The 27,111-nt window shown below is 43.7% G+C and overlaps 1 pseudogene; it reads left to right on the top strand.

Annotated features, from left to right (window-relative positions):
• The window catches only part of LOC115727200, a 37,948-nt pseudogene extending 12,377 nt beyond the window's left edge, over positions 1 to 25,571 (top strand).
• Positions 25,572 to 27,111: the final 1,540 nt, after the last annotated feature.

Here is a 27,111-nt window from a genome sequence, read left to right as displayed (position 1 = left end):
GTCGTACATTTCCACCACGATCAAATCTATCTTATCCTCATGATCACCCACAACAAGTTTACAATCTGGGCAACCTACGGCAGCTATCACGCTATCTTTTAAGGGTGTAGAAATTCTAAACATAGTACCCAACGGTTTCGGATATAAACCAACGAGTTTAACAAATTGTTCAGCTACGAAGGAATGGGTAGCTCCGGGGATCAAACAGAGCATAAGCAACTTGGTAATGTAAGAGAATCGTACCTGTAACGGTCGGCGAATCCTTTGCCTCATCCCGGGTGACCGCAAACACCCTTCCTTGTGCTAGAGGTCAATTCTGAACGTTCTATGGCGCATACCCTCCAAGTTGCCCTCTCGGTGGCCAATTCCTCTACTGTTGGGGGCGATCTCTCACTTGATGGCCAATTTAACCGCACCCAAAGCATGCTCCAGTCCTAAGCGGGCACAAACCAGGTCCATGCCTTCGGTGGCACAAATGACACTCGTCGTTCGAACGATACATCGGCTTGTTAATCGCACTAGTCCTATTTGGCGGAATGTGGGTTCTACCGCTAGGGATTGGCTGCTTTCCTTGTCTAATATTCCTTCTATTCGAGCGTATAAATCATTGTCTAGAGGCCACAAGCCTTTCCATCAGATTCCTTTCCACCAATTGAGTGAGCTCTCTCATAAAGCTCATTATAATCTTTTAGGTTGAATGGTACCAATACATCTTTTATCTTTGGTTTCAATCCATCTTGGAATCTGCTAGCTCTATCCTCGGGATCTTCAACCATCCTTGAAGCATATCGAGACAATTCGGCAAACTTGTCCTCGTATTGGTCCATTGTCATCCGATTCTAACGCAGACGCAGGAATTCATTCATTTTCTGTTCTCAAGCACACTCCGAGAAATACTTCCCATAGAAGGCTTCTACGAATGTATCCCATCTCGGGGCTGTCCCTTTAGGGAAAATTCATCCCTTGGATGCATCCTACTAAGTGCTCGCATTATCCCGCATCTAATAGACGGCCAAGGTGACCTTGTCCTCATCGGTGCATCTTAGTAGGGCAAACGCCTTTTCCAGTTCTTTAATCCACAAGGTAGCAATCTTGGGATCTCCTTCTCTCGGAAACTTAGGTGGCTTCAATTTCAAAAATGATTCCACTAACTTGTGCATTTGCACACCTTCATTCACATTCACAATCGAAGGGCCTCCATGGGATGTCTCAGATTCTGTAGCATTCCGATTTCTTGTTCGTTGTCTCACCAATTCCCCAAGCGCTTCAAGAATTTCATTGATCATCCTCGGGTCCCATCCAAGAGGTCCGTGGGACGCTCCTTCACTTCCAAGGTCTCCTTGATCCTTGGACTCTACCTGGCAAGCCCGACTCAAGGTGCGGACGATTCAACTCCCACGATGTCCTCAATCCGTCAGGCAAGCCTACCTTGGGGTATTTTTTTACCGCGCTCGCTCATTTTACAGGCATTATACGGAGTCCTATTCACCCCATAGCAAAGCACGATAAGAAGGCAACCCAAAAACTTAAAAACACAAGCAGCAATCACATGCACAAGCGTATAATTCTACTAACTATCCCATTTCCCATCGCTCCTTATCACTCCAAACCAACGACCCGGATGGATCGGGTCGACCTTGCTTTGATACCACCTTGGGCGGGGATGTCATGTCTCGACTCTCAAGCACGCGGCATCCCTACCAAATCGCCTCGGGCCGCAATGGATAACGTCCCAAGTACGCTATCGACCCAAAATTTTACAACACGTATGCGGAAACATATGAACTCCCAATCAGACAAAACAACTGGGATAGTAACAAGGAACATCCATAACAGTCAAATACCAAAATACAACTGTCGATACCATATTAAAAGTAGATGGTAATTAATTCTATAGAGCTACTGTCATATACAACCTCATTCTTTGGGGAGGCTCTCTAAGACCATCAAAAAGGGACTAAAGGTCGGGCGGGGTTAACATCACTTCTATTCCCAAAAGAAGCTACATCACCATGGCCTTCAGCCTCAACTCCAAAAAAGGACCCTATACTCCATCATTTCGAACCTGAAAGAAAAAGTTAACCATGACGAGGCGAGATAAATCTCGGTGAGTCAATGCCTAAGCTCGGCTAAGGCATTGATTCGTCCAAAATGTCTCGTCCATCAACCATATATTGCAAAGCAATCAATCACAATTACAAACAACTTACTAGCCAGGAGACCACACGTAATGCGACATGAGCAGAGTATAATAATCATATCAATCTGACCCAATTATCAAGGCACTCAATCATTTACGATGCATCATGTCATCATTCGGACATTGGACACCACATGAGGTCCATTTGTTATTGACGATGATCGGCGCAATTAGCGTGTTCAACCCGCACAATCGGCGAGGCTCACACTACAATTAGCGGTGTCATCTCGCAGAACCAGGCATCGTCCCATAATCTCTCGGTGCCGGCAACTATAAGTGGTGACCGTACCAGCCACGGCAAGTAAGCATTTCAGTAAGGAGCATCGGTCCTTCACAAGCTGCGACCGGCATCCGACAATCCATGAACCCCGTACTAGTAGAACATGGAGAGCCGTGCAAGCGACAAGCCGTGTGGCTTCGTGCCCTAGGCACGGTACAAGCTCGTCGGGCTTTGCATCATCGTCCCATCATAAGACCATTCAATTCATCCAACAACCATTCCATTTTTATCTTCAAGTATAGCCACATGCTCATGTAGCCATGATCAAGGTTCGGCCTCCGGCCATATTTATGCTAAATCATGTATTCGATGCCAAACATGACCATATGAACACTCAACTCGTCCTCACGACCATATGAACAATCAATATAGATAGTTGACTCAAACGTGTTGACTAATTTAAGCGTGGACATTCGTTCGAGTCATACACATTTAAGCTCAATTCCAAGGTAATCACTAATAGCTCATTCAATTAGTCAATCGTTCATACGCTCGTTTCTAACTTATCGCTTGCTCGCGATTGAGCAAAAGCAACCATTCAATCAATCAATCCAATGCAATTATCCATAGAATCCTAACTAATCAAACTAACATAGCCAATTAGGGCCATTGAACCTAAATCAAGTTTCTAACCTAAACCGGCCCTAATCGAACTACCTAAACACCTAATAATCTAATTAAACTAATCTGAACGTAATTAGCAACTTAACCAATGATTAGAGGTCAACTCACCATCAATTGGGCGAGGAGAGTACAACGGTGGTCCTTGAAAATCCTCGGGCAAGAACGTCGGACTTGGCTCGGACACTTGGCTCATGGGCTAAATTTCTTGGACAAATGGCCTAAATTCTTGGCTTGCGATCTAGGCTCACAGGCGCAATTTCTCGGCCAACTTGGCCCATGGGCCAGGCTCATGGGCCCAGGCTCTCAGCCCACTTTACAGGACACGGCCCGGGTCAGATTAGGCCTAGGCTCAGCTCACAGGCTCATGGACAGGCCCGAACAGGGCACGGCCAGAACAGAGCAGGCGGAAAACAGGGCACGTCGGGGCTGAGGCGGCTGTTTTCATGGCTGAGGGTGTTCAAACAGATGCTGGGATGGCTGGACTTCGACCAGGGAGGGCTGTGGTGGTCGGAGGTGGTCCGGACAGCGACGGCAAGGCGGAACAGTCTGGTTTTTCTAAAACCGGGCAGATTGAGCAGTCCGGACGGCGACGTGTACAGTTTCAATTTCGGGGACTCATCAGTTGACGCCTAAATTTTGACTAATCTATTTTTTGCATAAAAATTATAAAAAATCATCTCATATATTTATTTTTAGCGTACATTGCATTGGCATATAATTGGGCAAACGAGAACACTTAATTTAGCATGCGTCTAGACTAGGCACGGGATGGAAAAATATACCGAGAAGATTTGAAACTTCAGGGACTGTATGTGCAAATACTTAAAACTTCGAGGGCGTATGTGCAAATACTTGAAACTTCGGGGGCTGCATTGCAAATACCAAGAGAAGATGAAGAAGGGAAGATGATGAAGGGAAGATGATGAAGGGAAGGTGATGAAGAGAAGATAAAGAAGAGAAGATAATGAAAGAAAGATGGTGAAGGGAAGATGAAGAAGAGAAGATGAATATGATGAAGGGAAGGTGATGAAGAGAAGATGATGAAGAGAAGATGAAGAAGGGAAGATGATGGAGAAATTTGGCTATAAAAGGGGGAGAGTTCTTGAGAATTGAGAGAGGGAGTGAAAGAGAATTGAGAGAGTTTTAGAGTGGAAGAGTATTGAGAGAGAATTTGTGAGAGAAATTCTTTAGAGAGGAAAAAGAGAGTTCTTGAGAAAAATCGTAAGAGAAAATTTGAGAGTGAAGAAAAGAGTTTTAGTCGAGCATCATCTTCGACGAGTCCCGGCACGTACTTCGCCTCTCGCCATCCAACAACGCCACTACTTGCCATTTTTCGACGATAGCCACGTTCTTCCAATTCCGAGATCTTGAAGGAAGCCATAACGTGTACGTGAGTAAGATTTTGTGTAATAGAAGGTAACCCTTTCCATCTCGATCTACAAAAAATGTAATCGTTTGGTGTGAACATTTGTTTGTTTATTTTAGACATGTCACGTGTCCCAAAATTTAGCATTATTACATGTTAATTTATTTTTGTAAATACTCGTGATTGGCTGCGTTTTCTTTCTTTCTAAATCACCCATGGTGTATATCGTACAAAGTTCAATGTTTTACATCCCCATCAAAAAGAAGAAAAAAACCAAAAAAATTGCATCTTTGAATTTCAAGTAAAATCCATCAAAATTGCCAAATCAAATATTTTTCATGAAAATGGTACCGAAAGGGCGTTAGAGTAATCTAGCGTAACCAAATCCCAATTCAAAATCTACGGTTCGCGGAAATAAGATAGTTTTCTCCCGCTATTTTATTTAGGTTTCTAATCAACCTACCGAAAATGATTAGTGGCGACTCCAAATTCAAAATATATTGCATGTTAATCATTTGAACCTTAAGTTGCGATTTGGTATGGACTTGGGAGAGTCCGAGTTAGGTTAGTTAATTAATTAACTTTGATAATCCATTAGCCCGAAAATTAACTTGTTTATTTTTTAGGTCGTGACTTGACTTAGCGACTCATTTGGGGACTAAAGAGGACTTAGGCCAGAATAATTTCATGAAAAATAAAATCACTTGATCTGGCAATCTTTTTTGAATTTTAATCCTTAGGTGTTAAATGGTTTTGCGGGAAAGGGAGTTATAAGGGGAGGAGTCCGTGGCTAACCTACATTTTGCGAGGCTTGGTGATGAGAATTTTAATTTTTGAACTATCGGAGTGCTGATTGCTTTTAAAATGTCGTGCATGCCTCTATATAATTGCACTACACCACCTTGACTTGTGACCGAACCCGGGTCACCCGATAGTTTCGGGATGGTATTTATGTGGTTCTTTAACCTTGGCGGTAAGGCTTCGCTAAAGGTTATCCCGCTTGGATCCCGAATTCTTCAAAAAATGGCTCAAGAGTTATTCTCATGCACATAAGGCTATGATGCATGAGAGTTGCTCTTGTCGACCCGAACAAGCCGAGATGATTGGACCCGACTAGTCGTGACTATGTATGCAAGGCAGCAACTAGTCATGATGAACGTACGCGAGGCTGCGACATGTCGTTCTGTCTTTCATTTCATTTTGCTAAAAGAACTAAAATCTGAATCCACACTTCATGTGCATGTCTTTGTGATTGACATTTTTTTCCTACGACGGTAATTTCTTGTCTCTTATGCCCTGTTATCTCATTTTTATTTTGGGCTGGTCCATGGTTTAGGTTGATTTAATTGGCACGTGATCTATATACGAATGGGTCGCAACGATATCCGTTTCGTGCCTACTCCAAAGCTAGAGCTCAAGAAGCTATGGGGTAAGTTGAAACCGGATGGCCAGCGTGCGTGCTCAAGCGTATCGGGTTCATGTTGCCAATTCTTGAGATTGATGTTCAAAGCGGGATCATGCAAGCACTTGCTCATTTTTGGTGCCCCGAGACGACCACGTTTGTGTTCGGAGGTAAGTTTGAGCTCACACCCACTCTGGAAGAATACAGTATTGCCATCGGAAAATCAATTGAGTTGGATGTGGTTGAACCACCTATTCGGGTAGATCCGGTGGTAGTGCTTGCTGAATTTTTGGGTTCGACTAAAAAGAAATTGAAAAAGTGCTCAAGGGTAAGCTACCGGGCATGCCCATTATCTTTCCTCATTGAATGTTTTGAAAATAACTCCGACCTCATGAGATCTAAGATTTTTATCTTAACCTTTTTTGGACTTATCATTTTTCCATTCCGTCGAAACGCTATAAATCCCGTGATAGCATGGACGGTAAAACAAGTTTGTGGTGGGGTCAATTTTGTAAACACCATCCTTGCTGAAACTTTCATTTCACTAACATGTTTCGCTCATTCCAAAAAAGAAAACAAGAAAGAAAAAGATAAGACTTTTCGAGCCCCAATTGAGCTTTTACAAATCTGGTTTTTCTCACACCTTTCTCAATTCGGGGAAAACATGATTGTATTTGAAATGGGTATGACTAACAACCCTATTTTAAGATTTAAACAAATACAGGGATCGAACTAAAAACTTGCACTATACGCGAGTGGGTCCATTTATTCGAGAATCCAAATCCTAAGATTTTCCTTTGGCAAGCTGTATGGTTCCGAGTGGTAGAAGCTCGATTGTGCCATGGCGACCGAAACCCGTGCCTTTGATGGGCATTTATGGAGCAACCAGCTATCGGCCTCTTCGGGTTACACGACAATTTCGGGTTACGGGATATCCCGCCTTCACTTGGGCCCAACGAATTCCAAGTTCAATTTGAGAAGGACGAGAACTACGGAGCGGGCGAGACGTCATTACGAGGCTTGGCAGGAGTGTTCTAATCGAAGGCGATTTGGCCCATAGAGGAGCTCACCGGAAAAATGAGGAGTCACTTTGCCACAACTCGGTATATTCGGTTTCATGCCATCCCCGCTGAGATACTCCCGAAGATCCCGATCGTGACAATGCAGCATACCCGTCAAGCTCAACTCAAAGCCGGCGAAGAGAAGGCGATGAAGGCCCAAGAAAAGGCGAGATGCTTTGGCAAAGGAGAATGCACGATTGCGGCGCGCCTTGAAGGCCCATTCGTCTATAGATCACGTGGCCTCTAAAAAAGAAAAACCGTTTGATTTCTTGGTTTGCTTAAATTGAGTCATGTATTTACTTTCATAGGTTGATTGTTTAGGAATCTCATCGTCTTATTTCCAATTTCACACTTTGCTTATGTAGTTTTTACAATTTCATCGAGTTGTCCTCAATTCGATTTGGCTTGTTCCTGTTGTACGATTTTTACTAAATCCTATGATCGAGTTTTGAGTAAGTGCCAAACACGAAAGTTATAGACCTATGTTTGAACTAATGTCTTACAAAATTTCAGAATTAAATTCATAATTTAATATGGCCCTTCGTTTTTCAACAACATGCGGTTATAATAGTTTTCTGAACGTGATTTTTGGAAAGACACATTAAACTGCTTTGATCCGTGCATTTCTAATCCGATTGGCCAACATAAAAGTTGTTCATCATCTTCTCAACTATAAGCTCGTAAAATTTGGACATGTTTTGATCAACGCGCAAATTGATACGGATTTTTTCGTAAAAGCGGACAAACTGAAAATTACATGTTTCAATCCTTTGGTTATAATCACTTTGTTCGTTTGAGTCTAGAAGGATGCCATGGACCGGCTCGATATGCTTGCTCTCTGTACTCATTTTGCGTTTATTACTACGTACGGGTAATTTATCACGGATCCTCCACATATTACTCGATCGATCGCGAGGAAGATGGCCGACATCAACGCCACCGTCGGTCTTGCCCTAGGCGAGAAACTTGGCTCCTTGACCGAGCGCTTGAAGGGATGATGTCCCGAAAGATGGAAGAAATGATGGCTGCCTTCGCCGCCAAACTTCAATCATCCACCACCAGCCCACCGCTAACCATTCCTGCTCCATTTCCTCCTATGGACAACTCCGGTAAAGCCACGGAAACGCTCCCTATCGAGACAATGCCGCTAGAAGATGTGATCTTCACAAGCGTGAGCGCGAGCACGAGCACGCCGCCCGTAGTCCCAATCCCCCAAGCCAGCCCCGTGGCCCCCGGGTTGAATGGTGATACGGCCAAGCGGTTGGCCCAAATGGAACGAGAGGATCCGAGAGGTTGAGGGGACTCACAACATACCCCAGTTGACTTGTCTGTCTTTTCAAAGGTCACGAGTGCCGGAGAAGTTCAAGATGCCCGACTTTGAGAAGTATGATGGAACTTCCAACCCGGTTCGGCACGTTCGGATGTACCAGGCAAGAATGAACAAGCATGCGACCAATGGCCCCCTAATGGTCCAGACTTTCCGAGGCTAGTTTAAAAGAAGCCTGCCATGAGGTGGTATACGGACTACGAGATCTATCGGATGGATGATTGGGAGAAGGCAGCTAATGCTTTCATCAAACATTTTAGCTTTAACTTGGACGTACTCACCACCGAGAGAAGATCTTGAACAGCTTGAGATGAAGAAAGGAGAAACAATCAAGCGAGTATGCCACCAGGTGGAGGAACGTGGCATCTCGGCTAAACCCGGTCCCTCCGGAAAGGGAGCTCATGAAGTTGTTTGTTTCCACTCTGCCGCGAATTATGAAAACCCGAGTGCGGGATCCTTGCTCACGTCATTCAGCCATCTCATCGCAATGGCTGAAGAAATTGAAAACGGTATGAAGAAAGGTTGGTACGATGATGTCACCACGATGACTAAGAGGTTTGCGGTAAGGAAAGATAAGGAACCGGCTCCACGAGGTTAACATGACCTACAGCCCGAAAACCCATGACCCGGACGCCGGTTGTGCAGATTCCTAATCGGCGGCGGGCTAATTTCGGCGTGCAACGACAAAGAGGGAATCAACGGCCCCCTCGGCGGTTTACTCCTCTACCGGGAACCCCGTCACGGTACTCGCGGTTCTACGTAAGAGAGTTTGCGACTTCCGAGCCTCTACGATCCGGTAACACGAGCTCGCCAAGATATGATCCATCAAAGAAATGTGATTACCCTTTGCGGGGAGCTGGACATGACACCGACAGTTGTTTCGTGTTGAAGCATCGGATTCAAGATCTTCTTGATTCTAAGGCATTCTCGTTTCAAGGCAACAAACCGCCGAATGTCGAGAATAATCCTTTGCCGGATCATTCAAGTAAAGTTAATGCTATATTCGGGCGGGGATTAGACGGGTTGGTCTTTGTTAAAGTTGAAGTAGCCGATGTTCTCAATGCTTCGATCGGGGCGAGGATATTATGAGGTTGGTGAACCGATATCACTCGATCGATTGAAGGAAAAGGTCTCCGCTCTCATGAAGAATGGATTCATAGTGCAGGGCAAGTCAAACCGGGACGGTGGCCACTATATCCCAGTTGTCATTGGCCCAGGATCGGGAGGCTTGCAGCTTTGACCCAACCCGAGACTTTTCAAGAGTCTCGGGTGGAAGATGCTAAAGTGACTAACTTGATCAAGAATGACCCGGAGTTAGCGAGACATGCCCGCCTTGGAAGATGTAGTGGATGATGAATTTGGAATAGTCATTGCCTCGCCTCGGCCTTTTCCGTACGCTAATGACAAGGCGGTTCCTTGGTCCTACGATCTTGCCACGATAACAAGATCGGGACGCGCTTATAGTGATGACCAACCGACTAAACAAGTCACCGAGAAAGATGCTAAGGAATTCTTGGCCGTAATCAAGGCAAGTGAGTACGGCGTTGTCGACCCGATTGCGGAAGTCACCGGCTCGGGTATCCCTACTCGAACTTCTACGATCATCCGAGAAGCATCGGGAGTCCTTGATGAAGGTACTCGGCGAAATTCACGTACCCGAGAATGTTGAACAGGACAAACTAGAGAACTTTGTGGGGACGATCCTTCTAAAGGATCGGGTTGCATTCGGCGACGATGAGATTCCTCTTGAAGGGCGAGGTCATAACAAAGCTTTGCACATAACAGATCAAACATAAGCAAACTCACGTAGCTCGGGTACTTATTGACAACGGGTCGGCACTAAATATTTGCCCATTAGCCACATTGAATCGTCTTGGAATCGGCTCGGCCGGGTTGCGGACGGCCAAGACTTCCGTCCGCTCATTCGATGGCGTAAAGAAGGATGTCTTTGGGCGGATCAACTTGGAAATTCAGATCGGGCCTTCTTTGTTTGACATTCTCTTCCGGGTATTAGACATTCCTTCGGCCTTTAACCTTCTCTTAGGCCGACCTTGGATTCATAATGCCGGAGGCTGTCCCATCAAGCCTTCATCGAGAAAATTAAGTTCGTGGTCGAACGAGAAGTTGGTATTTGTCCATGGGGAGGAAGATCACCAGATTTTCAATGAGACGGCCATCCCTTACATCGAGCCGACTCATGTTGAAGAAGATTCCTACCACGCTTTTGAGATAGTACACACCATCCATGCATCACCGGGAAAGTCCTTTGCCGGTTCGAAATATCGGCCACTTCTCTTATGGTGGCTAAGATAATGGTTGGCAATGACTTCAAACCCGGTATGGGTTTAGGTCGACATGGCCAAGGGATTCGCACCCCAATTGAACCCAAAGGCCAATCTCATACAAGCTGATGCAGGATGTCGAGGACGTGGACATAAAAGAGGCGTAATGGGTCGCGGTAGCGGGCATGCGATCCTTTACCCCCACCTCTATATACCACTTTCCGATCGGTGGAGTGGTTGGAGGTTACGATAATTTGACCCAATTCGAAGAAGACTTGGGGATTGTGTTCCCGACACACCGAAGGATCGAGATATTCCAGTTGAGCCAATAGGTGCGAAGAGGATGAAGGGGTCTTCGATATCGCTGGTTGTTTTGACGATGTAACCATTCTTTGCTATATCTGAAGACGGAGCGCATGAAGAGGAACCTTACCCGGCACCTAAACCTTCCAAATCATTCGTCAATGCCATATGTGATGATCCATTGGAGGGTTTAGATTCGAGTAACATCTTTATGTTTATGCAATCCCTTGCGTGGGACCTTTTCTGTTTCCTTTAGGTTTTGGGACACATTGGGATTTCTATTACGTGTTGCACTCTTGAATTTTTCCTAGAAGATGTAATTTCATATCAATAAAATTGCACTATTTTTTCGAATCTTGTTGAAGTATCCCAAACCAACCCGATGACGATAACCAACGACCAACAAGTTTGTCATCATGGTAAGAACCGAGGTTGGGCTTCTTCAAGAATTCATGTCCCACGATTTTGAAAAAAAATAATAACAAAAAAAATAAATAAAGTTCTTCAAAAAAAAAAAAAAAAAAAAATAACACAATTAAACCTTGTTTGTTTTTTTTTATTTTGTTACTTTATGTTTCAGGGGGATACATGAGGAGGGAAATCTAGTGGATTCGAAGTATACGACCTAGATGAGTGCAATCCAGTTATGAGGAAATTCGTCGGGATTTCGAACGACATGAGGAGATCAAGCCCTTGGCCGGTGAACAAAGCTGTCTCGGTCAACCTAGGCGATCTGAGAAAACCCTAAAGAAGTTAAGATCGGGGCAAACCTTTCCAAAGAGATGACTGGTCGCTTGACTAAGCTCTGAAGGATTACCGGGATATTTTCGCACTGTCCTATGCGAGATATGCCCGGTCTTGATCGTTCCATTGTCGAACATTGTTTGCCGATAGATCCTTCGGCTAAGCCGATGGTGCAAAAGTCAAGGAGGGCCGGACGGAGTGGTCCGAGGAAGATCAAAGAGGAGGTCATGAAGGCGCTTGACGTCGGATTCCTTGAGACTACAGAATATTCGATTGGGTTGCCAATATAGTCCCGATCATGAAGAAGGATGGGCGTATTCGGGTGCATGTATCGATTATCGAGATTTGAATAAGGCCGAGTCCCAAAGATGATTTTCCCCTCCCGCATATCGACGTACTTGTTGTCGATCTTGCGGGATTTGAATTGTTTTCATTCATGGATGGTTTCTCCGGGTACAATCGATTCGATGAATGTCAATGACAAGTTGAAAACCACTTTCACCACACCATGGGGAATGTTTCATTACGGGTGATGCCGTTCGGTCTCGAAATGCTTTGGAGCTACTTACCAACGAGCCATGGTTGCCCTTTTCCACGACATGATGCATAATGAGATTGAGGTTTACGTTGATGACATGATAGCAAAAACAAGGCATGGAGAAGATCATGTCGAAACGCTCAAGAAATTGTTCGATAGACTCCGAAAGTACAAGTTACGCCTCAACCCCGCCAAGTGTGTCTTTGGGACCAGCTCGGGCAAGCTTGCTCGGATTCGTGGTAAGCAATAAGGGTATTGAAGTCGACCCTTCTAAAGTCAAGGCTATTCGTGAGCTTAAGCCGCCGACTGACGGTTAAAGAAGTTCGAAGTCGATGGGCGAGGCTAAACTATATTGCTCGATTCATCTCTCGATTATCGAAACCGCTAAGCCATTCCTCAAGCTGTTAAAGAAGAATGCGCTAATCCAATGGGATAGCGAATGTGAAGAAGCTTTTGGGAAACCTGACGACATCTCATGAGTCCACCCGTGCTTATTCCTCCAACACCGGGCAACCTTTAATCCTCTACCTCACAATCCTTAGTGAGTCTTTGGGTGCTATGTTAGCACAAGAGAGCGAGGAGGATGGAAAAGAACGAGCCATTTATTATCGAGCAAGAAATTCACCGCCTTGAAATGAAGTACACCAGCGGAGAGAAAACATGTGCGGCGTTAGTGCGGGTCTTGCACGGGCTTCGGCAATATACCTTGCATTACCGGGTACTTTTGGTGACAAAGTGCGATCCTATCAAATACTTGCTTAATCAACCCGCCTTGATTGGTAGACTTGCCAAATGGCGAGATCCTCATCTCCGAATTTGATGTTCAATATTTGTCCCAAAAGTCAATCAAGGGACGGGCTATAGCGGATGTCCTAGCTGAAAATCCGGGCGAGATGATGATGCCTATTATTCGAGGATCGGATCATGTCGGTGGAAGATTACATCTGGACTATGTATTTTGACGGAGCTGTCAATTTATCGGGATCGAGGCACGGGCGCGGTTACGATATCTCCAAGTGGTCGACATTATCCCGTGGCCGCAAAATTGGTATTCCCTTGCACAAATAATATAGCGGAATATGAGGCATGCATCCTCGGTGCGCAGTGCTGCGATTGAAATGGGGATAGCCCGACTCAAGGTGTTCGGAGATTCCGCTACGATTATCCTTGATTGTTGGAAAGTGGAAGACGAGAGATGCTAAATTGCTACCCTACCATGAGTATCTGGATAAACCTGGTGGAGGAATTTGAGGATATCTCATTTGAGTATCATCCGGGACTCATAATCGATTCGGCGATGCATTGGCTACCTTGTCTTCAATGTTACAAATCACCAATGGACTTGAGGTTGACCACTTGAAAATCGAGGTATTAAAAAAGCCGGCATATTGTATGGCCGTGATCGATGAACACGATAGTAAGCCGTGGTACCATGACATCAAAACTTATATTCGAAGCGGCGGTTCCACGAAGAAAGTACCGTATCGACCAAAAGTACATAAGGAAGATGGCTTGAAGTTCTTCTTAAATGGAGAAAATTTATACAAGCGATCATTCGATTACGTCTCGCTAAGATGCGTTGATTCAACCGGGCGATTCGTCGATGATGGAAGTGCATGAAGGGATCCGTGGTCCACACATGAATGGCCACATGTTAGCTAAGAAGGTTATGAGGATGGGTTATTATTGGCTCACGCTCGAAAGAGATTGTATTCAGCATGTCGGAGTTGTCACAAATGTCGATTCATGGTGACAAGATTAATGTCCCTCCCGAATGAGTTGCATCGATTATCGAACCATGGCCGTTTTCTATGTGGGGCATTGATGTTATTGGCCCTATCAATCCTAAAGCATCCAATGGGCATCGATTCATCTTGGTAGCAATTGACTATTTCTCTAAATGGATCGAAGCCGCATCCTATTTAGCGGTCACGGCCACGAAATATCGTGAAATTTATCCGTCGAGATATCATCGCTCGATATGGTTCACCTGAAGCCATAATCACTGACAATGGCTCAAACTTGAACAACAAGTTAATGGACGAATTGTTCAAGGAATTCAAGATCAAGCATCTGAACTCTTCCCCATATCGTCCTCAGATGAATGGAGCGGTAGAAGCCGCCAATAAGAATATTAAGAAAATCTTAGCGAAGACGGCTGAAAATTATCGCGATTGCCATGAGAGGTTGCCATTTGCACTTATGGCGTATCGGACCTCGATCCGGACATCTACTGGGGCAACCCCGTATTCTCTTGTATATGGAATGGAGGCTGTTCTACCAATTGAAGTGGAAATTCCTTCGTTACGTATATTGTCTCAAGCTAAGTTGACTGAAGCCGAATGGATCCAGCAGAGGGCGGCCCAATTGAATCTAATCGACGAAAAGAGACTTAAGGCTGTATGTCATGGCCGGTGTTATCAGCAGAGGGTTGCTAAATCATTCAACAAAAAAAGTTCGGCCTCGATATTTTCAGATCAATGACCTGGTCTTGCGAAAATTGTTGCCAATAGTCCCACTCCCGGAAGGGAAGTTTGCTCCAAACTATGGTGGTCCATATATAGTAAAGAAGGTGCTCCCTGGTGGTGCTTTGATTACGGCGAGATGGATGGTCGTGTATTTACCAACCCAGTGAATTCGACTACGTAAAGAAATATTATACTTGATTTACTCGATGCTTTCATAATCGAGTTATAATATTTATCCGATTCACAAGTTGTTCACATTTGGGCATTCGTTTGTTTCATCGCTACCAATTTTCTTTGAGAGATCGTTTCGAATGGGGGGTCTCTCGGCCCAATTGAATCGGCCATCGGTAGCGTGAGATTTACATATTCACGAGTAAAAGGGGTTATTTTGCGAAAAAATATGATGACCAAGATGAAATCAAGAAAAACTTGCATTCGTTTCATCCATTAGAAAGCCTTACAAATAGATCATCGGGGTGGGAACGTAAAGCCAAGCCGAGCCCTAATGAGCATCACAAAGGAGCTTAACCGGTCCTCCATACAATTGATGCTCCGCCTACACCGATCGCTTCGAGAATCAAGATCCGCCGGCATAAAGAGGAGGAGCTCACATTTCTCTTTAAGCTCGGCTACCTTGTCCTCGTGATACTCGACAGAGATTCCAAGTCATGGATCGGCATTCTCCCGCGGGCTATATCCGAGGGTCGGATCGTCCATCCTTTCTTCCAGCCATGTGCATTGGAATTTCAAAACAATATTGAGCGGATCCCGCTCAAAGATGGTCTGAGACATGGCCAAACGTTCCACCAAGTTTCCCCTCTCACGAACCAGCAAGGAGACTTGATCATTACCGTAGTCAAGGGCCTTCTTATAATTGTCGGCTACAAGGCGGCCAACACCAAGTTATCTGTCCGATCCCGATAGCGTGCCCTCACAAGATAGGCCAAAGTAACATCTTGATGAGCGTGATTGTAAGCCTCCAGGAAGTTAGTGAAGAGGGTAGGGAAGATCCTATATTCCTCTTCTAACTTGGTACCTTGAATAGAAGTAATGTCCATATCCCTAAACATAAGGCAATTTCAGTTTCGACCTCCGGATGGTTGGCTATATAAGAGTAGCCCTGGCCTAGGAGATTATAAAGTTTCTCCCATTTGGCCGAAACCTCGGCCCGAGAAGACGTGTGCGGGGAGGGAGGCCATTGTTGTTGAAGCAACTAAAAAGAATGGATGCGAAAGAGTGCTTAGAAGGTTGGAGATGAAGATATGAAAGCGATAATCGTCTCGGCGTTAAATCCTAATTTAAAGGGCAGGAAAAGTCATAGCAATAATTATTGTGGGGGGCCGAGTTAATTATATGGGTGAAACTACGGACGTTTCGTCCGTGAATCACGGATCTACCATCTCGAGGCTCACGAATTCGAAAAAGTTGCGAAACGACTTAAAGGTTCCACCATATTAAAGAGGGACAAGCATCTTTGCGAAAAAGATTTGAGGGTCCCACCATGTTAGAAGGAAATGAAGAAGACAGAGCGGGAAACACGAAATCTTGGGAGAAGCAACGGCTTAGTGGTTTTCATCCACGTTAAAGGGAGGCTACGGAACATGCATGTTTACTCAAAGAATTTGAAGAGAGTAAGCATACGGCGGAGAGTAGAGTGAACAAAAGGCAAGAAGTATTTCAATCCAACATGTTTGGAGGCTACCGGCACTTCTTTGGAGGCAACCAACCTAGACATCCCCGAGAATGAACTGCTGAATTTCGAGGCCGGATCAGCGCAAAAGCCGTAAAACCCAACTCCCTTGGCGGTGAAGTTCAAGATCTCGATAACAGCACCAACAATAGCGGCAGCCGCAGGCCGTAGTCAACCCAAAAGAAAAAACATCAAATCAAAGAGCTCGAAGCTGCCTTTAAGGAGTGCCCTTACGTGAACGGGAAACGAAAAAATGAGTTGAGCCGGAAGCTAGGAATGGAGCCCTTGAAGGTCGGGTTTTGGTTTCAAAACAAGCGGGCCCGAGTGAAGGTTCGAAGTGAAAGTCATGAACTTGCGTCTCTAAAGGAAGAAAATGAAGAGCTTCGAGCGAGAGATCAAGAGGTATAGGGAAGCTCTTAACATCGCTATTTGCCATGTCTGCGGCAACCCCATCACCTTTGGTGGCATGTTCCTTGATGAGCCACGTCCGAGCATTGAAAATGCTCATTTATCGATTCATCCTCTCGAGCAAGTTCTCGCACAATCGGATTTCGTTGGGGATACATCCCGAGAAAGTCGGCCTTGCGGAGCGCGAAACCGATGCCCTTCGAGGGAAGTGACATGCATCACTACAATTGGAGTTTCCACGATGTCACGATCGGCCAATTCAACACCGATGAAACTCCGAATACGTAGCCTACATGAAGCTTGAGTTTTTATTATGGGCTTTCAAAATATCACTCTTTTGAGCATTACTAGCTAGCCCTTATGAATTCTCAAGAGAAGTAGAGACATGCGTGAATGAATGTCTTGTTTGTTACAAAGTCCCCATGTGAGACATTCTTCCTTTTACGCCTAGAGTTAATCAATGGGCAAAGAACGAGTACTATCCGCAAATATCTTCATGCTTAAATGCGTGAATTCTTTGTCGATTTATTTGAACGCCGAAAGGAAAAGCATTAAAAGCCTTCACATAGATAGATGCAAAAGATTTGAGAAAAAAATAGCTGCCTCGTTATTAGAGAAAGCAAAAAGATTCGAGGAAATAAGCGCCTCGGGAGGAAGTGAAAAGATTTGAGGAGGGAAATAACTGCCTCGTTCGTAGGGGGAACCGAAAAGATCGAGGAAGGAAATAAGCGCCTCGTTCATAGAGAAAGCGAAAAGATTTGAGGGCTCCTACATATCGAGAAAAGGAAAAAGATGACAGATTGAGTGAGAGGCAAGAGTTATTACGAAATGGATCCAAGGCACTAAGACCGGAAAGGAGAGAAAAAGTTGTCCTCTTTCGTAGAAAAAGCGAGAACCTATATGCGAGACTAACGGATCGAAAAAAAGTTTATAAATGACCACCGGAACTCGTCACGAAAGACCACCATCACTTTTGTGATTTTCGGACGATTGTTTTGTAAGTCCGAGAACATCTAAAGCCCGGTCTACGGTCGAAACGGCCATTTTTGATCTACATATGGAAGGTTTTAAAAGAAAAACACGTTCATTCCCGGGCGGAAGTATGGGAACTTTCCTATCCTCGAAGATCTGCGAGTCATGGTCATTGATGGCAACCCCGTTTCCCTCTCAATCCTCGTTGCTATCTTTGAGAAGTTGCATGTACGGGGTTTTTGCTAATGCGAAAGCAACGGATGCCTTACAAGTGCGAGGCGAGTACAAATATGATTTTGACATCGTCGTCACAGCCGTCGTAGGGATCGACATGGACGGTTTCGATCTCTTAAAGATCATTGATTCGAGTTGGACGTACGGGTTATCGTAGTATCGGCAAGTAATGATCAGCGGTTCATAACAAGGGCCATATCGCATGGTGCTCGAGGCGTCTGCGAAGCCGATGCTGCGTTCAAGTGCTCCAAAACATTTGGCAGCATCTTTGTAAGGAAGCAATTACTTGTACAAAAAAACCACGACCAAGGCGACGACGACGATTTTGTCCAAAAGAAAAGGCCCCTTTGGTCCGCCAAGCTTCATTCTATATTCATTGAGGCGGTTCGACAGCTAGGAATCAATTCAGCACGACCATTGGGCTGTACATAAAATGATGAATATAGACGGACTCACCATGCAAAGTGTCACAAATCACCTTGAAAGGGTTAGAGATAAGGCGAGGAAGCACGATGCAGCTTGGGACCAAGGCGACCGGACCGAGTTGGCTGGAAGATCAATTCCGGGAAAATCTACGAGCAAAAGGTACCCGGCCACTTCCCAATCAAGAATACAGGTCATACCAACCTTCCGCTGGTGGTTCTAGTAGCGGACGAGTTGATCATCCCTACAAGTTCCCGAGCAACGACGGAGGCTCAAGCTTAAGGAGTCGGGCGCTCCACGGCAATGTCGTCACCGGTGTTAGCAAGTAACAATGCCCAATTCGAGTATCAATTGCTCGAAAAATCGAAGATTACTTTGATGATGAGCTTGCTACCTTGATGAGCCTGTTTGGAAATGAAGGACCTCCGTGAGCCGTGATCCGAAGCAAGTTATTATGGGTCTTCAAACAACGATTGTTGGTGTTTAGTCCAAGACGAGAATCGGTTGATCGTTGAAGTGGCCGACAAGAGAGGTGGAACTAATCTCGCATGAATATTCCTTTAATTCCATGTATAGTTCCCCTACGTGGGATATTTTTTACTTTCTAACTGTCTAGAATTTGCCTAGAGTTAAAGGACGAATTTTCTCCTCTCTTGTCAAATGCGTAAGTTCCTTACTAAGCTAGGCCTATAGCAAATCAATTTGTGGACGACGCCTCCGAACGCCCGTAAAGAGAAATTCGAATAGCCTTACTTGGGAGAATACGAGTAAAAGGCCAAGCGGGCTCAAAGATGGGTAACTCCGTATCGTCCCAATTGGCTCTTAGTCATTTCAAACTCTAAATTATGCTTATTTTATTCTCGACGAGGGATTGCCAACCTGTTTTGAGAACAATATAGCAAAAAACGAACCAACCATGGACGCCATACATCACCACGGCCTAGTGGTTGGGGGAATGACAAGTGGTCCGAGGCATCCGGGTTCGATCCTGGGATTTGGCATCAATGTACAAAGATTAATAAAAACTTTTTTGCTTCGCGATTCGGTGCTCGATTGAAACTCAGCCAAGATGGTTACTGAACCCGGAGAGATAACATCCCCGACACACGCGTCGATCCGGATGAATTGATCTTTTCAATTCAAAGTTTGCAAGGAATACGTACAAGGGTAAAGCGGTATCGTTTCAACTCGTTTAGAACGTGAGAACGTACATTGACGCTTTCCCTTTTGATTTTTACGAAGTCATTTGCCTTTCCAAATAGGGAAGTATCCCTTCTCTGAAAAAATTAATGAAATGAGAAATTCCCTGGAGCCTTTGACAATCTCATGTCTCAAACTAGATAATGAAGTTTTGCAACTCATTTGCATGAGCAGGGGCAACTCACAATTCACGCCCTTAAGAATTTTCTTACGTGCTTGCACCAAGATAAAAAGTTGCTACATTTTATATGCTCGAAAACACTCATACATTGCATAGTTTGTGCATGATTGTTCCTCGTATTTAATTTACCAACTCGAATAAGGAACATGAACTACATAAGATACATCAAATGTATGGAATGGGGCATGACAGGATGATGAAAGGCAATCATTTCCCAAACACGTCCAATTTTTTCAGGCGAGATGAACGGTGGCAAAATTCCGCATTCCCCGAGGTAAAGAGTTTTCTCGCGAAAGGTACGATAACCGAAGTGACGGAGGCGTTCATTTCTCTATCTAAACACTACGGGTGATCCATTGATTACCCCTTTTGAACGATGGTTTCATTTCTTTACCCCTGTCAAGAACCACTCCACATCGGGGTCCAGGACGGGTTAATTCTAGCAAGAACACGAGGTAAATGGTTAGAAATTTTTCTTGCTCGGACTAACATTAATCTTCGGGTGTTTCTTTGCATTTATACTCGAATTTTAATTCAAGTGCCTTAGGATGATGAAGAGCATTCACTTCTCTATCTATACACTTCATTCTTTGCATAGCCCACTTGAGCCTGCAAATTCATTTCTTAAACCCCTGTTGGTGATCATTTGTTCATTCCAAAGATGAAGATAGCATTTTCCCAAGGATTAGAATTGGAGATGGTCGGGTCAACAGAGAATTCCCGAATGGACTCATTTCTTGTATGCTAGATTTTTTATGTTTACATAATTTTTCTTTGTAAATGTTTATGTTTGTTGTAATTCCTGGTTCAAAATCATGGGATTGTAAAAAAAAAAGGAGAGGCAAACTCAGCTTGAAGGAGAAGGGCCCACTCTCGAAAAAAAAAAAAAAAAAAAAAAGCAAAATAAAGAGATGTCGAAGAGCTCTCAAAGAAAAAGGAAAAGAAATCTCTTCTCGAAAAAAAGAAGAAAAAAAGAAAAATGAGAGTCGGGAGTAAGAAAAGCAAAGGCCGATCTCATATGAAAATTTCAAGCATAGGAAAAGCAAAGTGCCTACTAAAAGTAAGGCCAATGCACATTCATTTGTAAAGTACTTCTGAATTTTGAATGTACATTTTTGCATGTTAAGTTGTAAATTCCATGTACATGTTTGCATTATGTCTCTTGCAAATCCTTGACAGACACTTGTTGTGAAGAAGACTCCCCAAGAAATCGGTTTGCAAAGTACAAATTTCGGTAGAAAACTACCATTCCTCATTCAATAATGGTATTCTTTACGAAGACATTTCCGGAAGACCAAGATCGGTGACTAGTCGGCGATGATCACCAACGTCAAGCCCCTTCTCATTTAATTTACGAGCCAAAACGAGCCTTTTCGTTCCTCGGTCCCCAATCCTAGCCTACGTTATAACCCTCCAAAGTCTCTTCTGATTAGGGCACTTGAGTTAACGTAGAGTTAAATGATTTTAAGCATCACTCGAAGAAGTTCGAGCAAGATTATTTCTCTCTCATTTTTGCGGGGTTCTTGACTTGTAAACCCGGAGCGAGATAACGAAGAAATTCATTTCAGCGACCTTGACTCAACTAGAGTCCCCTTTGTAAACCTTTGACCTAGCCCTCATTACGGTCCTAATCAAGACCTCCCGGATCGGCTCGGTCGTATCAATTGCGAGATTACTTGGATCCTTATCGAATGCGATGATGGAAAGATTGAGTGATTTCTCTTGAATCCCGTAGACGGGATAAATAGCTTTTCTCGAGAGTGAGAGAAAGCCCTTTCGGATCGAAGTCCCCCCATTCGGCTCACATTCGAGGTATTCGTCATGTGAGAACCTCCCTGGACAAAATTGGTAATGCAAACTTGACGGAATGGTTATGCATGAACCATAGTATGAGTGATTGCATTATACTCATTGTTGAATATGTTTGTGTGTGTTACCTCGACATTCTATGATACGTAATACATTCCCGATGTTCGAGTTCCCTCCCAAGGTCTCGAAATTCATCCAAGGATTATTGAATGAGCAAGTTTTGCTGGCAAATGCCTACCGGGTACGATACTGACAATCTGTTTCGTTCCTTGATTAATCGTTTGGAGAACCCGGGTAAGTTTTACGAACCCCTTTTCAAATTAACAACTCTTCGATGATAGTTGTTATGATTCAATTCGAGCAATATGCCCCTTTTGTACTTATCGATTCCATTTCAATGGTGCTCCTATCAAACATTGTTCAATTCGGGCGGTATGCCTTTTTCGTCAGTCGTGAAGACATATGCATTGGCGATCTTGACATCTTATCAAATCATAACGACATAGCTCTTATGATTTCGGTCTCGAATCACGAAGACGTATGCACTTTGGTGATCTTGACCTTTAGTCGGCTCATAATGACATAGCTCTTATGATTTTCGGCTCCTTTATCAAATCATGAAGACATAAGCACCCATGGTTTTGATCCAAACCAAATCATAATGACGTAGCTCTTATGATTTTGATTCCCTTTTGTCGAATCGTGAAGACATATGCACTGGGCGATTTCGACATTTAATCAACTCACAACGACGTAGCTCTTGTGAACTTGATTTCACTTCTTTCGACTCACAACGACGTAGCTCTTGTGATCTCAAACGACACACATATCTTGCGCTGTCTTGCATTAGGGAGAAGTCTCGATAACGGATAAGGCACCGATACCTTAAAATCCTTGCATCCGCAAAAGAAGCTTGGAAATTAAGAGAACCATTAGCTTACGAGAAATTTGGTAAAACAGGTATTCTTGTATGCGATCCATGTGCGGAGTTTCTCTAACATGAAAAATGAGAAGTTTTGACACATGTTATTTACTGATCTTGCATATCATGCATCACTTCATTACATAAAAAATGGGATTAAAACTCCCGCCAAAAAGTTCATCCATAATTTGCACCGTCAAAATTTAGGATTCAATTTTGTCTTTGAGCGGAACCTCTACGAGCCTCCACTCAAAGAGGGGCAGCTGTTGACGCCTAAATTTTGACTAATCTATTTTTTGCATAAAAATTATAAAAAATCATCTCATATATTTATTTTTAGCGTACATTGCATTGGCATATAATTGGGCAAGCGAGAACACTTAATTTAGCATGCGTCTAGACTAGGCACGGGATGGAAAAATATACCGAGAAGATTTGAAACTTCAGGGACTGTATTGCAAATACTTAAAACTTCGGGGACCGTATTGCAAATACTTGAAACTTCAGGGGACTGCATTGCAAATACCAAGAGAAGATGAAGAAGGGAAGATGATGAAGGGAAGATGATGAAGGGAAGGTGATGAAGAGAAGATAAAGAAGAGAAGATAATGAAAGAAAGATGGTGAAGGGAAGATGAAGAAGAGAAGATGAATATGATGAAGGGAAGGTGATGAAGAGAAGATGATGAAGAGAAGATGAAGAAGGGAAGATGATGGAGAAATTTGGCTATAAAAGGGGGGAGAGTTCTTGAGAATTGAGAGAGGGGAGTGAAAGAGAATTGAGAGAGTTTTAGAGTGGAAGAGTATTGAGAGAATTTGTGAGAGAAATTCTTTAGAGAGGAAAAAAGAGAGTTCTTGAGAAAAATCGTAAGAGAAAATTTGAGAGTGAAGAAAAGAGTTTTAGTCGAGCATCATCTTCGACGAGTCCCGGCACGTACTTCGCCTCTCGCCATCCAACAACGCCACTACTTGCCTTTTTTCGACGATAGCCACGTTCTTCCAATTCCGAGATCTTGAAGGAAGCCATAACGTGTACGTGAGTAAGATTTTGTGTAATAGAAGGTAACCCTTTCCATCTCGATCTACAAAAAATGTAATCGTTTGGTGTGAACATTTGTTTGTTTATTTTAGACATGTCACGTGTCCCAAAATTTAGCATTATTACATGTTAATTTATTTTTGTAAATACTCGTGATTGGTTGCGTTTTCTTTCTTTCTAAATCACCCATGGTGTATATCGTACAAAGTTCAATGTTTTACATCCCCATCAAAAAGAAGAAAAAAACCAAAAAATTGCATCTTTGAATTTCAAGTAAAATCCATCAAAATTGCCAAATCAAATATTTTTCATGAAAATGGTACCGAAAGGGCGTTAGAGTAATCTAGCGTAACCAAATCCCCGAATTCAAAATCTACGGTTCGCGGAAATAAGATAGTTTTCTCCCGCTATTTTATTTAGGTTTCTAATCAACCTACCGAAAATGATTAGTGGCGACTCCAAATTCAAAATATATTGCATGTTAATCATTTGAACCTTAAGTTGCGATTTGGTATGGACTTGGGAGAGTCCGAGTTAGGTTAGTTAATTAATTAACCTGATAATCCATTAGCCCGAAAATTAACTTGTTTATTTTTTAGGTCGTGACATCATCTAGGGATTTTATTTAGCTGGCAACATCGTAGAGAGGTAGAGGAAGTTGTGTACAAAATTTGGGGTGGTTTCGCATTTGTTTGCTATGCGAACGAGCTTTGTTTTTCCAAGTCGGACTACGAAAACTGCACTGTACAGCAGCAGGGAAGGGGCGGTTTTGGGCTGTTCTGCAAAGTTTCGGGACTTCAGGCGGCTATACGATGGTGCAGGGTGGTCGAGGATAGGCTGGAGGATGCTGTGGTGGTCGGAGATGGGCAGAGGAAGGCGGTGGAGTGGAGAACAGCAGCTGGAAACAGAACCCGGCGAAACAGGGGCTAAAACAGAGCAGACCGGAAGTAGCAGCTGTTTCCACTCCTCCGACGGTTCTGTGGCAGCTTCTGGCGGTCGAAGGTGGTGGCTGGAGGTCAGAGGAAGACTGAGGTGGTCCGAGGAAGTGGTGATCGCGGCTGAGGTGGCCGCACGAAGACAAAACAGCGGCAGACGCAGCAGGCCAGAGCAGGGGCTGTTGCGGGACTTCCGGCTGTTCTGAGCTCAACAAGGGCCAGTGGTGAACGTGTGGTGGTCTGGGGTGGTGGTGACTTGGTGGTCAAGCAGTGGCGGTGATGAGAGTGGGAGTAGTTTGGTGGTTTTTGCATGAAAACAGAAAAAGGGAAGAGGAAGTGCGGAGTCGGTTGAAGGGGGAATGTGGCGTGGGCGAAAAGGAGAAGGGAAAGAGAGAGAGTAGAGTGTAGAATTTTGACTTGGGGGTGGCTTAGGTGATAAGGTGGGTCCCTCTCCACTAATCATTTTGTCTTGACCTTCATAAAACCCTAGGGGCAAAATTGTCATTTCAATAATTGACAGAGGGTAATTTGGTCATTTTGCAACCAAGGATAATTGGAGCATTTGGAAATCCGACGGAGGGTAATTTACTCCAATCTCGGGTCAATTTGGTCAAAGCAAGGCTCGGGTGCTAGAATTCCCGGCACGGCGATCAAACAATCGAACCCTAAACTAATTCGATTGACAAATCAGAAATTTTCCAATTTCTGGCACTAAATCCTTGCAAATTCAATTCTGAGCAACGAAATGGAATTCACAATCTTTCCATAACTGAATTCTACTACTAAATGGATGTCAAATTTCCAGGGCGTCACATGGAACTTATGGCTTCAAGGGAAGGCGATCGTACTCATAGACAAACAAATGGAGGATTCCTTTCCAATGTCAGAAGTCGGGCGATGCATCCAGATAGGCCTCTTGTGTGTTCAACGAGATCCGGAACGAAGGTTGTCTATGTCATCTGTGCTTCTAATGTTGGACAGCGAGAGCACCTTGCTGCCGCAACCCAAGCAACCGGGTTTTTATGCGGAGAGGTTTCACGATCAAATAGATAGTGAAACAAACGAGTTAACCGTTACTTTAGTTGCGGTTCAGTGACTATCCACGAGATTTGTACAAACAAAGTTAACAAACTTACATTCAGTGTATTGATTGTTCACGCTGCAGATTGAGACTCTAGTAAATGCTATTGTCTGCATAAAAATCAGGAAAAAAAAAAAAAACCAAACATCTGTACCTTCTTTAACAGAGTATTTGCTCTTTAGGATGCACCTGGTTTATACTTATCCTTACCTATTTGTATGTAACTCAATACATATCGAAAAATAACCTAGCATCTGCTCTGCAAGAAAGCAAAGATTGGACCTTTTTGAAATCTGATGAATGGGATATTTGGAAATAGTTATTTGATTGTCTGTTATGACTTCTAACCCAAAAGCCTAAGCTGATAGATTTGATGGACTAGTTTCCACAGGGCCCATCAACTTCATTGTACTTTGTCCAAAAGCCTAAGGAATGAAGTATGGAGTCGTCTAGCTCTGTCAGTGCATGACATTCTTTACTCAGGAAATGGAAAATCTCTCTGCCTTTGGAATTCATCGGATGCTATGTAACTGAGAGAGTTTTTGTCTGGTAGGGAAACACTTCCACTGACCTCATTCCCCTAATAAAAACTTCTCTGGAAATTTTGCTTGTTCAGTACCATGAATAGATCAAAGGGTGAGAAATTTAAGGTCAAAGAGTCATCAGATTCAACAGAGGACAAAAACAAAAACACAGATATGGATGCTTACTAGGGACTCCAGAAATTTTGAGAAAATTGGAATGGTATAGATTCAAAGCCAATAAATTTTCAACTGACCTATAGCTTCTCTAAAAAAATCAGAAAGATGGGTCTGTGGTTGGACTCAATGAGAAAACAATTAAAGCAACTTTGATGAAATTTTTAAAGCAATCAAGATAATGAATATCGACACTCAATGTATCTAAAAGAAATCGTCAGCAACAAACAAATTGATCTTTTATTGGCACGGTTTAACTAATATTCTGAAACATATTTGATAGCATCAACAAGTTCAAAATATAGTTTGCAGCACATGTTAAGATTTATGTGAAGCATTCCTCGGTCAATCTTGTTCTTACCTACAGTGAGATTGGTGGGCTTGTCATACTGATTTTGTCCAAGGAACTGACGCGAAAGGAGTAATTCCTACCCTTGGATGGGAACCAAAGCAAGTGACATGAACTAAGCCATTTGCTGTTGCCGAATACACGGGATGGTCTAGTTCTGTGACATTATTTTCACGGGATATTCGCAATCACCGAACGTCTGTACTGTTCAACCTCGGGGTGCCTCAATTTTGCTTAGGACAAGGAGTGCTCTGATACAATCTTGTTCCTAAGTTGAAGTGTGTGGAGCCAAAGAGAAGCCATCCATCAAGATTGGCGACAATGACAAGCACTCCTAGACGTCCACACGGAATCCACCTAATAAAGTAAATTCAATAGAGGTTGTTGAGCAATGAGCAGGTGAAGTCCTCATCTTAGTCTGCAAATGCTTTGTCTTATTCCACTGTCCTCGCTAATGTGTATGCATTTTCCCTGACTTGATTGGTGGGGGCAGTTCTATTAGAGATGGTGATGCTTTGATCTCTAGGAAAGTTTACTCCAAACTTCTCCCATGAACTTGATGATTCCTCCCTGGCG

This window comes from Rhodamnia argentea, chromosome 3 (genome assembly GCF_020921035.1).
Source record: "Rhodamnia argentea isolate NSW1041297 chromosome 3, ASM2092103v1, whole genome shotgun sequence".
NCBI classification, from domain to species: Eukaryota; Viridiplantae; Streptophyta; class Magnoliopsida; order Myrtales; family Myrtaceae; genus Rhodamnia; species Rhodamnia argentea.
The sequence above is the reverse complement of the archived record's forward strand: the minus strand, read 5'-3'. Positions and strand labels throughout refer to the sequence as shown.